A 14,971-nucleotide genomic window follows, 5' to 3' on the forward strand; every position below is an offset into this window, starting at 1 on the left:
TCAAGGGAGCCGTAATGAAGGGGCCGAGCGACTCATCGATTCGGACTCCCGCTAGAGACGTCAGGGTGACAAATCCTTGCCAAGCCTCCTCAGGGGTCAATCAACTCGTTCGCGCTGTTTGTCTTGCCCCCTGCTGTGAGAGGATTTACATGCTAATGGACCAGAGTTTTTGTTTTTATGGCTCTAACATAGGCTACATATTCAGGTGCATGTTTCTCGAGGAAAGACGCCCGGAGCTGCTCTATTGCCATCTCCTGCTTGAATCTGCGTTGGCCGAGACATCGACATCACGCCCTTGTCGTCATCATCATTGCGAAGGATGCTTATTATTTATTTTTATTCTGCGGCACAAAGCAGAGATGAAAGCGAGTGCTTGTCATATTTAAAAAATGTCTCGTGACTGAAGCCGCCATTTGCTTTGTCGTCTTTTCGGCAGACGGAAACGTGTCAATAGCAGCGGTGTGTACGGGATAAACTGTCACTATTTCTTCCCACCGCTCGGGGAGGATGACTTGTCACGTCGCGTTAGCACAAACACGCAAAACTTATGCCACTTTTTCTTTTTTGTGTGCATGAGCGTGCATGTGGCTTTTGCTTTTTGCTCCTTTTTTGTCTATCGGAGACGATTTGGCTCACAAACGTCTCAAACGAGCAAAATGGAGCGTGACGTGTAGCAAATTGTGTCGGAAAATGTTAGCGTCACGATCGTTTTCCTTCTTAAACGGGATTCAAAAAAACTATGCGCAATGCCCAGGTGGCTACAGATTTTTGTTTAATCTGACATTTTTGTTCAATGAATGATTCCATACAATTTTAGAAATAATACATGTATCACTTTTGACATTGCTACAGTTTCAAGACTCCAACCATTGCTACTGTGCTACTGTAAGCGTTAAAATGCTGAAAAGAAAATCTAATGCTGTTGTTAGCTAAAATACTAACAATGCTAATGCTGTGAGGCCTAATTATCCCCCATCAATGACTTCTTTCTTAAGTTGGAGACGGGAAACGAGGGGCCAATCATTCTCATGCACACAATCATAAATAAACATGGAGGTAAATACGAGATAATAATAATAATATATTTCTCTAAGTGAGATAAATATCAACGAGTGAGTGATATTTAATTGGCATTTACGTGTCGCGGAGTTGGCGGGCCTCATAAAATTAAAGCACAACTCTTTGATGTGCCGCATGATTTCTGAGAAGCGCACATTTGAATATTTAAAAGTTGGTGTGTGCAGCAGCTGTTTTGATGTGCCAGATGATTAGCGAGCGGGTTTGTTCGGGAAACTCACGCTAAATGGACGTGGGAGAGGCAACCTGGTGTAATCGCGAGGAGGCGTCGCGGCTAAATTGCACTTTTTTTTTTTTTTAAAGCCGCTTCGTAAACAGTTGATTCGAAATTCTCATTTCTTTCCGCCGCTTTTATGTCTTAATGAGACGAGACGACAGACGCTTCAAAGGCACGTCGGCGGGAGAGCGATGTGCAACGAGAAAGGAAGGGGCGGGAGAAAGGGCGGTGACGCTCCTGCGCTTGATCACAATCGCTTCTTTGTCGCCAAAAAAGAAAAGAAAAAGCAGACATTTTGTGATGGCGACTATCATTCCTGCCAAGTGCGTGCACGGCCCCGTTTTGGCAATGATGGGACTGCGTTTATTTGAGAAGCAGTCGTGCTATGCTACGCTATGCTGCAACAAAACCAGCAATGGCGAAAATGGTGGGGAGTGATTGACAGGCGGGCCTAGCGAAGCGAAACATAAGCGTCTTAGCGTCTTATCCGCCGTTAACGTCCAAATTGTCCAGCTGAGGTACTCTCAGACCAAACTGATCAATTATTTTTTTCTTTTGTTTTTTTAGGGTTGATGTGACGGAAGCCCCCAAAGAGACTTGCTATTGACATTTGAGGCTCGCGGCGGAGGATCGATGGCGACCGCTCAAGACGTCTGACTGAGCACCAGACGTCAACGTTGTTGCTCGATTGATTGATTGATTGATTGATTGGTTGATTGGGGCTGCGTAAATACACTCTCTGGCCACATTTTTAACACTCGACAATGACGGCCAATACCAAAACACCGCTGAGTCTGTTACAGTGCATGTTGTTGTCTGTATTTTTTCCGCAGCTCGTTTAGGCAGCAAATGAGTCTTAATTAAAGGCTGCCCGGGTGGCCGCCTGGGCAGAGCGTGACGGGTCTGGCGCGCCATTAGCGTGTGGCACTAATCAGAGTGACTCTTTGTTAAATAAAGCATGAAAAAAGCTTTTGCCGTCACCGCCGTGATTCATCAACACGTCGCCCATTTCCCTCCTAAAACTCTTGGACTTTAAATAATCTAGCGGTGTTGCTAACGTTAGCACCGCCGCTAGATTATTTAAAGTCAGAGTTTTACCTCAAGAGGAAAATAAAAGCTCCACTGATGGATTTTGAAAGAGATGAGAGCTGCCAGGAAGTATCAGCACATGCTCCACGTCTCCACTGTCAGCAAGACTCAGACATGCACCACTTAGCGCAGTCTTTTGGTAGATACTAGAATAACAACTCTTAGCGTCTTAGCATTTTGATCCAGTTTTATCTTAAACACTGGGGATATTAGCATTTCCCAAGTCCTATGTGAAAGAGTAAAGACTAAAGAGAAGGATGCAAGAAGAATTGAAGATTTGCCTAGATATATTCTCAACTGTTGAAATCTGCAATGTAGCTTGATGTAGAATCTTTATCAATCTGATTTAGCATTTTTGGTAATTAGGTTGTTATCCTGCTACATACCGTGATTTTCGGACTATAAATCGCACCGGAGTATAAATCGCACCAGCCATAAAATGCCCAAAAAAGTGAAAAAAAAACCATATATATGTATATAAGTCGCTCCTGAGTATAAGTCGCCCCCCCCCACCCAAACTATGAAAAAAAAACGCGACGTATAGTCCGGAAATTACGGTACTAGCTTCTCAATTGTTAGCATTCTTTTTAATTAGCAAGCTAGCTGTTAGCGTGGTAAGAATCTGCTATAGAATTAGTCTGCTGCTGTTTTTTTTTTTTAACCAGCTCACCGTGTGAATAAAAATATTGATTGATTGGACAGCTGCCTCTTTTTTCCTGGCTTGCAATGGTGGTTATTTCTTCGCTCATAAGATGTGGCAGGTGGTCCATATATAAGGTGGTCCATATTTCACCTTATCAGAAGGACAACGGCGGGACTGAAAAAGTGACATGCCCACAGGTGGCAGCTTTTCACATGTGCCAATAAATGGCGATGAAAGGCGTCCCGGCTTGTTTGGTGGCGGTTGAGCAACACCCGGGCCAACAAGGTGCGATCGTACACACAATTAGCTCCCTGGCGCCCCCTCCACAAGTAAAAAACAAAAAATGGACCCGGGGCCTCTTCACCAAGCCGAGGCGCATCTAAACACTGCCTCTTACCGGGAAGTGTGAGGTAGCCGCGTCACGCCTGTTTTGACACTTCTGACACACAATTACTGAGCGGCGAGTCCACACAAGCTCGCCTCCAGGAGGACAATGAATCCTAGCATGTTAGCAGCCTTGAAAAAGCCTCCTTTGTGAAAATAAAAATCAGATTAACTAAAACGTCACATGAAAAATGAATATCTCCTGACATCCTGACAAGTGGTAGTCGTAATACTTGTAATCGAAGTTGCAGATTTAGGAGATTTTGTTGTACTCGTGTATTAGAAATGCTTACTGAGATAAGTACTCTAGTATTAGTAGTACTTGTGTATTAGAAAAAGTAGTAATACAGCTCACAGAAACATTGTAGTACAAGCAATTGTCTTGAAGTAGTAGAGGCCTTGTAGTAGCAGTATAGAAGTATAAGCACTAGTTGTTGCTGTCTAGTAATCGTAGTGGTGGTCATCGTAGTAGTAGTAGTATTATAGGAGTAGTAGCAGCATGGAGTACTAGTGCAGCAGGAGGAGTAGTCATGAAGTACCAGTACAGTAGTAGTAATAGTAGTAATAGTAGTATTAGTTGCGGTTGTAGCGGAGGCAGAGTGGAAACCAGCTTGACCGAGTAAAGCAGTACGTCGTACCAAATGGATAGGCAAGCACACACTCGTACGCAGGCATAAATACGCGCGCACGCGCACACACACAAGCAAGTAAACTTGTCATCAGTGGGGAGGCCATCTTGTGTGTGTGTGTGTGTGTGTGTGTGTGTGTACGTTTGAGTGTGTGAAGGGATGCGCTGACAGGAAGGAAGCCAGGATGGAGGAAGTAACTCTCGGTGTGAGGGAGTCGAAAAGTGTACAGCCAAGTCCTCATTAGCCCCTCTGCACACTTGACACACACACACACACACATTACGTGTTTACTAACGTTACGACACGTCTGTCACCCGACGTTTGTCACGGCGCTCCAGGCCTCCCGTGTCACTTTTCGAAAGCCCTCCGACGGCGGCAGGCAGGGTGGAGCTTAATTACCCACTTCTCGCCACCACGAACTCTCGGACGCCCCCCCAACATTCTTCCCCATCGTCGCCTATCCGTAAACAAACAAGCAAACACACACACAATGCGGGACTGTTGTGATGTTATTTCCTCCAATTCAAACTTTCTTGCGCTCGGGGTTGAAAGTTGAGCTGGTGATGTCACAATGATGTCACGTCATGGCCAAGCAAAACATTTATCGTTGGTTTTCCTTTTTCAATTTTTTTTCTTAAATGCAAACCTCTGCTACTGTGAGATATTTGCGGCATGATGGTAGTGGAAGAATAGTTACGGAAATCGCCCACTGTCCTCGTGTTAATACTGGCAGTAGCAGCATATTGGTAGTTGGAATGGTAGAGTAGTAATCAAAGTCGTATGAATAGTGTCGTACCAGCAGCGATGTTGTGTAAGGTACTAAGACGGTTTCTCGAGTGGGTGAAAATATCGCAAGGGGCTCAAGTGTCCGCAGCCTGGCCTGGTGCGCGTCCTCAAAGAAGAAGAAGAAGATGGAGGACGGTGACTTTGAGGCCAAGAGTGGCCTTGGTCTTGTTCTGGTCCTTCCGTGTGATCCTCTTGATTTTAATGAGGCCACGCGGACCAGACCCCCTGTGATGCGAGGGGACGGGGGCGAGGGAGGTTCAACAGCCGTGACCTCGTCCTACCCTGCCGACTAACAACCCCCTACCTCTCATAGCACGTGCTGCATCACCATCCTCCTCCTCATCGCCCTCATCTTCCTCCTCCTCATCGGGCCTCTGGGGCCTAGCGGGCCCTCTGCCTGCTTCTAATGTTTTATTAAGCAGCTTGACTGCTTCACACACTTCTGAGGAGATGCAGTAGGCTGTCAATCACGCCGCCGGCTAAAGTGGACCGCCACTCCCCACCCCCTCGCCAACCGCCCGCCCCTACGATGGCGCCTGCCGAGCGGCGGATGGACAGCCATGTTTGCGACGCAGGAGTAGGAGCGGTCATTTTGACTGTTGACGCTCTGGTGATCGTAGTACGTGCACAAGAGAAGGCGGCCGAGCTCGAGATCGTTTGGGGCCGTGACATTTGAGGGGCGCTCTGAACAGCGACCGGCTAGCGGCTCTCATGTCTCGGCAGACGTCTTCTCAACACGCTTTTTCCATCTGCGACCCGACTCAAGTGCACTAAGTGGGCATGAAAGAGCGCAGCGCTCCCCCGAGCGTCACCGGGGTAAACACGCCAATGCGGCAACAGCTCACCTTTACCACACGCCCGGACATACTTCAGTTTCAAGACAAACCCTTTTTGTCAATTCTAGTTGTTGATTGGCATGATGGAATTTACTTGACATAATTATCTTTCCTGAATATAAACATTATAAATATTTTGCAACATCTACTCCTTTTTTTTACTCCTTTTTTGTTGAATCATTATTGTTCCCGTTGGGCTTCCGTAGTAATCAAACTTTGCCTGAAGGCCGCATTTACTTGCAAGAAAGACCCTTTGGATTAAAAATAAACGTTCGCTAACAAGAGTCGGGTATAAAAAAAAAAAAGCAAACAAATATTTTCCGTCAAAAGAGGTTGATAACGTCCCGCAGCTCTGATTTGACATCCTGTCGCATGAATGATTGAAGGCGCGGCGTATAAATATTACAAGCAAGAGCTCGACTCTCCATCATTGGCTGAAATGATCATGAAAGATTCAGAGCCTTTTAGAAAATTTACACACTCGTCTTTGAGGCTGTCAGCTCCTGCAAGCTTAAATAATAGCGGAAAGATGTTTACGGGGACGCGCTTCATTTATTTATTTGCAGTCTCCCCAGCGAACGAGCGCCAGTTAAGGTGACTCGGAGACGGGTGAAGGGGGGGAAAAGAAAAAAATCAAAGTCGGACACTCGGTCGGCAAGATGCGCAAGGTCAATCAATGGCGGGAGCGGAGAGCCTAATGGATTGTGAAGAAAAAGAAAAAAAAAAGGTTATGAATTTTTAATCCTTCTTCATGCCAGACCTCCATTAATCAATGAGGACTTATTGGAGAAAATCAATTATGCAAACTTAAAAACATTTAATGACACATAATGAAGACGTCCCTTGGGTGGAACGGGGCGGGGCTTTTAGAAGGGGGGAGACAATTGTATTGTTGTGGCCAGAGTGTGGACTACAACACATACACAGACCACACCAAATTCAATCTTTGTTTTTATTTTTTTTTAATCAGTTATTGTAAGGTATTTTGGGAGGAATTACTCAAATAACCTCTAATTATAATGGCATCATTTAATATATTTTGCGATAATTCTTTGGGTTAATTTTTTATTGTATTTTCTTCTTGGAAAAGCTTTCTTCCCTCATTTTTTATAACTATTGTCATTTTTCTTTTACCCTTTTTCCTCTGATGCTTTTTTTGTTTGTTGCTTAGCATGGATGTAACTTTTAAAACATGCATTTGGACTTATATTTTTATTCTTTTCATTTCATTTAATCATTTTCATCAAAATTTTCAAAACTTTTTTATGCACAATTGTGAGTAAATAGCTAGCTAGCTATGTTTCCTATTTTTGTTGATCACGAGTAGAGATCAACCTTGCTAAATCTCCTTGCTAAAGAGTTTCAAATCGGGGTTCCTCCTTCCCCGCTTAAGTTAGTCAACATGCTTGCGTGGTCACCAAGGCTGAAATGTGATGTTAAATGGAGTTGAAGATATAATGGCGAGCTCATGGCACACAGCGGATGCCCTCGGGCCGCCCCACCGCCGGGCCCCTCGGGGTGGCAATCTCAAAAAAAACAAATCACGGTGCTCTAAACAAGCCGCAGATCGGTTCCCTTGCCGTCTCCGCATGCTTTTACGCCGTCTGCAGCCCTTTGCCCATTCATGTTTAATGCGTTGCCATGGCGACGCAATAACGCCAACTTTAAACCGGACATTCCTAACCGCCGTGTAAGGGAATGAGCCAATTCTACTTGATTGGTCGGAAAATTATTCTTCACGACCAGTGACGAGCTTTTGTCTTTAATAATTTAAAATCGACTAACAAGTTCATCCACCTGTTGTCATTCTCACAACAGAATAACGACAGTGTTCTGTATTACGCACAAAGCTTTTCTCACTTATTTGCGGATGTTTGGCTCGGGTCGTTTGGTGTTTACATCTCGACGGGAACATTCATATTTCATCAGATCCCGATCAATCCCGATAGGGATTCTCCAGATGTTTGGGTGTGCCACCCCGGGAGGGGTGGGGGGGGTATATACATCTGTCCCGCCTGCCATCATCCAGGGGGAGCGCGTCTTCCTCCTCATCCACATCATCTTCCTCGGGGTGACTTCCTGCTCTGGAACGTGCAAAGTGCTCTCCAACTTATGAGTGACACCCCCCTCCCCTCCCTCTCCCGCATCCATCCATAATGGCAGAAGGTGGCCTTGAAGGAGGTAAAGAGGCACTTAGCCAGCCGTCACTAGGCTTTAGCAGTGATTGCTTTGCCCCATTTCCTCTCCATTTTCCCAAATGTTGCTCAAGTCGGATAATGAGGTGTCATTTGGGATGACATTTGCACCACTCACAACTTTTCTCCACATTACTTGGTGTGTTGCCACGTCCTGGATGACTCGCTGCCCGAAGGCTTTGTTTACATTGACTTTTTTTGTTGGGTTTGAACCACAGCTACAGTTATAACCTTCGCTCGTCTTTCCCGCTATTACGATTGCAATCGTGTCGTAAAGCTTCGGAAGTTGCCTGACCACGTCCCGATTCCCGCAAGCAGTCATGTCCGCGTGGACGAGCATTTAGCGAGGAGCCGTCGAGGCTAAAAAGGAAAGTTGGAAGTCGGCGAACAGCAGGTACGCGTTCACGCTCGGCCGAGCGCCGAGACCGCAGATGACCCGCGGTGGAACCCAAATGTTTACTGGCAGATGCCTTTTAAGCCAGCGCTGCTTAGCTGCTCACGGCAGCGGAAAAATCCCGGCGCCGGCCGCCTTCCACCTGCAAAATCTTGACCTTTTCCACAAATGACGGATGAGCTGGCCGCGCTCGCCGTGATCGCATCCTTTTTTTTCCGTCCCATTGAAGATGGGAGTTGGTCTAAAAAGCCTCCGATTGACAAGGCGCCCACTCGCTTCGGCTTTGGCCTTTTTTCTTTTCTTTGACTTTTTGAAGTTGCATTTTTTTTTTTTTTAAATATAATCAGGATTGTCAAGACTAGTCATACTTTTTAGAATCAATGAAAACAAGCGCCTATTGGAGCTCTTGCGCTTTTGCCAAATTGATGATTGACACTTGGCGTGTGCGAAGCAGTTGGCATCACGAGTTTCACTGCTTGCCTGTTTCAGGTTCGCTGCTGGCTAAAAACGTGATGCTGAGGATTTTGTTGCTGGTTCTGTGGATTATTGCCAATGTTTAGTGCTTTCTTTCATTAATATTTTCCATCACACTACTGGGGTCATGAAAGGAGCGTCCACGTCGCGGGAATATTGACAAGATCAACTAGATCGACTAGATACTGCTAATCCTTTCACCACTACAAGCAAAAGTTACAAGCTACAAGCTACGCTACAAGCTACGCCGAAAACTGCAAGCTACAAGCCACAAAGCTACAGAACAGAAAACAACATCATGCCTGGAGACCTTGGAAACGAGGAACCTCCTCACGACCAGCATTGACGGTCCTACAGAAATGTGTGGTTGAACCACATCTAGCCAAGCCTGTAACTAACTGCCTTGTAGCCACGATAAGAAGAATCACACTACTACGCACGCAGACAATTTGAAGTTGTTTATTTTTTTAGGATTAAGTAGTGTTTTCTTTTCAAATAAAATAGTATTTTTCAAAAACAAATGCAGTGAAAAAAAAGTGGCGTCCTAACATCGGCAAAGTGGCTCTAAGGCTGCGCTTTGAAGCGCTAATGCGACGACACTCGGCTATCGACTGCTCTGCTAGCGACACTGGCGGCCCACGGCAAGGTCAACAAGTCCTCCGCTGTCACGCAGGTACCCGCCAACTCCCGACCCACGGTCGTCGGGAAGGTGTTAGCCAGCCTGTCAGGACTACTGACGCGATGAGGGGGACCAGCCGCATCCCCGAGGCCCTACCTTTGAACTTTGAACCCCACACCGCCGCCCACTCGGACCTGCCGCCCCCGGGTCCGACCTTGTCCGAATAGATCAACGGACGTCGACAGGAGGTGAAAGGTAAACAATTGGCTTTGGGGGTATTGGGGGGGGGGGGGGTATTGTGTAGAGGAGCTGCCAATCGGAACTAGCACCCAAAAATATTCAGTTATATTTGTCTTTGTGATGAAATATTATTTTATATTTGGATATTGTTTGGGGTTTTATTAGTTTTTTTATAGAGGTATTTTTATATTATATATATATATATATATTTTATGATTTTATGTCTGGTTTTCTTTTCAAAGCATATTTTTAACTGCAAAAGGGAAACAAATTAGTGAAATGACAATACATTTAAAATTAATTTTCAAGAAAATCATTATGTTTTCATAAGAAAATTAGCCCAAATATCCTATTTCTTATTTCTAAAAGTATCTGGTGTGAGAGATTTGTTTCTTCGGAGAGTGATTTTTCACAACTCTCTGACCGTCGGACGGGTCTACGAAAGCCCCCCTTGATGGTGCGGCTTAATGCGACGGCAAAGGGTGGAAGGAGAGTGGGGGTGAGGAGTGGGCTCACATCTCATCACCAGGGAGCCGAGTGGACCTGCTAAATAAATCAACTTAGGTTTGAGGGCCCGTCGGTGTTGCTTCGGCGGCCCGGCGAGGAGGTGCGGGCGAGCGAGCGAAAGGGGCCGGGGGGGGGGCATCTGGCTAGAAGGGATGCTGTTGAAAGTTTGACTGGTCGGCGCTTGGCTCCCAGCGGGCACAAGGACCAAAGACGCCAAACACTCTGTGATTCTTTCAAACATTCAATATATTCGCTTGGTGTGAAAGGGCCCCTTCTCCATCTTCTCCTTCTTCTTCTGTACATTAAAGTGGCGGGACTTTCCCATTGGCTTTCCATCAGCGGCGCTTTGAAAAGTCCCGCTTAATGATTTCAAGCTCTTTTAAGAACTTACTTTGGGACAATTTCTTTTCATGTGGAGATGAGTGAGGGGCAAGGGGGGAGGGAACACGAGGGACTTTGGAATTATCCGACTTTAGATGGAACATTGCTTCTTTGCCGTCTAATTGGACGCGACTGACTTTGGTTTTAATCCACTCGCCACTGGTTTTATTTGCACGCTGACTTATTTATCATAGACACGCCTCGCCTTTGGCTGCGCCGTCTTTACTGCGGTGAAAATGAAGGATGCCAACAGGATCAAGTGCTCATCTTCCCAGATTGGATATTTTTTTATGGCAGAATATATTTGCAATTTTTTTTTTTTTACCAGGCGAACTTGGCATTTTTCAAGAAAAAGAGACTCATAAAATGATCTAATTGTTTTATTTTTGTTGAGTAGAAAGTAAAGTTTCTAAAGAATTTAAAAATATATAATCAAGAAAGTAACATTTTTACAATATTTTATTAGAAAAAATATATATTTTGCTCTGGATAATATCGGCAACCTCCAGGAGTACAGGGACACCTTATAATAAGGCCAGTATCGACGTGATACCGATACCTAGTATCGATACTCAGTAATCCTTAGTTCAGTTCGTTTGGTTCGGGTTCGGGTTTCACATTTCAATAGTTCAACAAGGGAACAACCCGACTTTGGAAATTTCTGCTTTACTGAAATCAGCGATCCAAGCCCCCAACGGCGTTTGGCATTTTGACAGCGTTTGATGTGATTGGTGGCTCGACGTTGACACGCTTTCGGCTGCATTTTGTCAGCTGACGCTCCAATTAAACGCTCGACTGAGGGATGCGTCACGTCGGCTGCAAGCGTGCGAGCGGGAAAACTAAACAAAAGGTGTGTTGGGACGAGAAACAAAAGGACAAATTCCCCGCGTGCTTCCTCCCAGTTAGCAACTTAATGGCTGTGTTTACCTTCGCGCGCGCACACAATACACACGCACACACACACATCCAAGGCTTCCTCTCAAGGCTCTGCTTCAACATACTGTATTTGACTCTAGGAAACATTGCATCCCGTCTCATTTTCCCCGTCACTTGCTCATTCCCTTTGTTCCTGGGCCGCTGTTAAGTTTGCCGCACTTTGCCGAGCGGCGGCAGACGTGTCTGGAGGCGTATCGCCGGCTGACAGAGGCTGCCGTGCACCGGGGCTGACAGGCGGGAAACTCTTGTTCTTGCTTTTTTTGTGCCGGCGCTAACACAACACCCCTGTGATTAGAATCTCTTTCTGATATCACCCGCAACATTTCCATGCTGCGGCGAGAGGCTGCCAAAACCGACAAGCAAACGCGGCGTGAGACGGGATGGGACGGGATGGGAGGAGGGGGGCAATGGCGCGAGAATAGCGGGTATTTAAAATATTGAAGCCCTGACTGCTTTATTGTGAGTTTGTTTGTTGATTGCATGCTTTGGAAAGGAGGGGAAAAGAACGTCAGCGTCCAGCGGCAACACGGCTCTGCACGTTGCTACAAATGGATATCGCTACGCGCAAAACCAAACCGCAGAGTCCAGCGTAAAATGGACAGAAATATTTTCATAAATCGTGTGCAAGCATGTGACCTTGAAGGAGAACTTTGCAATTCTTACATTTGCACTGACCTGTTATCTTGGGCTTCTGGAGAGTTGCTGAATCTGTGGCGGAATATCCAACTCAGGGAAATCCATACATCCATTTCCTAAATCACTTAATATTCAGTGTGACGCAGTTTGAATACCTTTGGAAAACAACAAAAAATAAAAACTCTATGTGAGATGAACAATCAGAAGCAGCGAAAATACAAAAACATTCTTGTTCGGTACGAGTAGCACCAGTGGTACACGGGCTCCCTCCAATGTCACAAAATACTTCCTGCCTATACAGTTCAGTTGTATTTAACCTTTTATGACTATACATCTAGTCTTTTGAAAAATATATTTGAAAACTTTTATTTTGGTATATATAAAATAGCAAACCAGGAGGGGGGGTTGCCCCTCCCCGACCCTGCGCCACTGCAACCGCCACCCACCATCACACAACAACGCCCGCAGACAACAATTTTTAAGTGGCGCTTCTTCACCGTTTCGCATTTCCACCTGCGTCCCAGACAAAAGAATCATTTACATTTCCTTGGGCAAGGCCCAAGCCCCCCTCAAAGCCCTCCTCCCGCCCATGCCGCCACCTCCATGTTTCACTCTGCTCCCCTGCTAACAAAAGCTTATTTAACCCGAGGTTGGATTACACCGGCGAGGTGATTGCCTGGCCCTCTTCCAACACCCCCATTATCAAAGGGGCGGCCACCTTCATTAATGTATTATTAACGAGCGTGTCACAGTGTCGTCCCCGCCGGGCCGGGCGTTGGGGGTCTGTCGGGCTAATGGCGAGCGAGAAGGGCCGGGCGAAGCGGTCCCTCACTCGCCGTCATCCTTCGTCGAGCCCCGGTAGCAATTAGCTAAATTGCGTATTTGCACTGTTAAAGACAGCGTGCTTTAATTGAAAGCGACTCCCCCACTGAGACACACACACACACAGGTGGCCAATCTGTCAGCACAGGCCACCTCCCTCAACCTTTTATAATAACAAACGCTGCTAACAAGCACCTCGCAGACGAAGCAGCGCATCAAAGAGCATCTCAACAAAGCGAGCATGCGAAGACATGCTCGCGGGGCATCCGAGTCGAGTGGAATTAAGAGTAAATAAATGATGAAAATGCAATAAGTGACAATTTGGCGAACAGAAGCAACACGGCCGTAATTAAAAGACATTGAGAAGGTGCAGCAGGGAGCAAAGATGACGCTACTTTTTTTTAATTCAAGATCTGATGAGACTTTCTTTGATATTGCGTGATCCACTTTTAGATTTTGTTGTTTTGCTTGTTTATTTGACGTTAAAGTTCACATTGTCACGCCGCCAAACCCAGAAAAGGGCTGAGCCACGACTTTTCTTAAACACAATATAGGTAACTGCTTGATTTTATTGTTTGGTGGCCACTGGGTGGCACTCTTAAAATGATTTTTCTGTGAGAAAGCTCTGCATGTTTTATTGCCCGATACATAATTCTGGTGATTCAAATTTTTTATAAAATGCTATTTGTAAATAAAGTGCTATTTTGCCTTTGTGAAAACATGACGTTTCTTGGAGGTCTAGAACAGATTAATAGCATTTCTACTCGTTTCAATGGGGAAAGATGATTTGAAACAAGAATTAAGGGTTGCAAGCGCAGTCGACGAATTGAACTCGTATCTCAAGGGGTCACTATTTTTTTTTGGAGTGGTACTTAAAAGTTACTAATGGTCCCTATGGTGTAACATTGTTTCCATGTTTTTGGATATAAAGCACTGGTAGGGGGAAAGAAAGAAGCATATTCGGCTCTTGATCGATAAGAAAGTCATTTTCAAAAGGGTCTAAGTTAAGCCTCTTTTGCAAAGGGGCCTCCTTTCCCTCCCCTACTCCTTCCTTCCTGTGCTCTTCACACTCCCGCCCGGCCGCCTAATTGACTTCATGTCTGTTCACGAACTCGACGGCGCCCTCCACCTGCTCGCGTTCCATTCACGGCGTAACACCCGAATTCTCCCGCGCTCGCACTCTATTAACGCGCACACAGCCAAGTTCAGCTCCCCGCTATTACAAGATCCAATCTCATTTTCAACCCAATTTAACCCGGACCACCTCAGAGCGGTGGGAAGGCTTACTGTAATTAAACATACACAATAAGTCAGAGTCAAGAACATTTGGATATGAACCATTCGCCCCAATTACAACACAGTACATACAATACTGCACATTGACATCCTCAGAGTGATTCGATTCACTTCAATAACGATGCGATTCAATCCCAACACTGTAAGATTCATGCCAACTGAGTGACCTAGGCACAAAGAGTGATTCACGTCAATCACGATACCGTTCCCGCCAATTCACCCCGACAACGAACCATTCACAAGGTATATAAAGCGACTCCCGTGAGCTGTGATTCACTCCAATCGCTATTTGATTGACTCTGTGATTCACTACAATCCCACTGGCTAAGATTCACTTCAATTCAAATGCCTTTGCCTCAATTCTGATGAGACTGACTGCAGTTACATGATGCTCTCAGAAACTTTATAAGGCCACTTTTGAGGTTTCAAAATACTTTGATTGACTCCTGCAAAGATATGACCAGATTCATGCCTATTATGCTATAAATTTCCAATATGTAGAGAGCTTCTGTGAGGTGATTCACTTAAATTAGAATGCAATTAGATTCGCTCCAATAACATTAAGCTAGGGCGTGATTCACTCGTATTACTATATAATAAGATGCATAATATTTGAGTGTCTAATATTCAAGTGATTCCTGCATTTGATTCAACCTTCGAGGTGCCCAAATTATGATGAATAATTCAGTGGTCTTTATGCACCCACTTCAAGTGACCTACATAAATGCCTTCAATCAATGACCATGAGTTTATTTTACTAGCAAAACAGACACCAAGTTAGTCTGAAGACCTTCTCTGAAGAATCTATTC

This window comes from Syngnathus typhle, linkage group LG14 (genome assembly GCF_033458585.1).
Source record: "Syngnathus typhle isolate RoL2023-S1 ecotype Sweden linkage group LG14, RoL_Styp_1.0, whole genome shotgun sequence".
NCBI lineage: Eukaryota > Metazoa > Chordata > Actinopteri > Syngnathiformes > Syngnathidae > Syngnathus > Syngnathus typhle.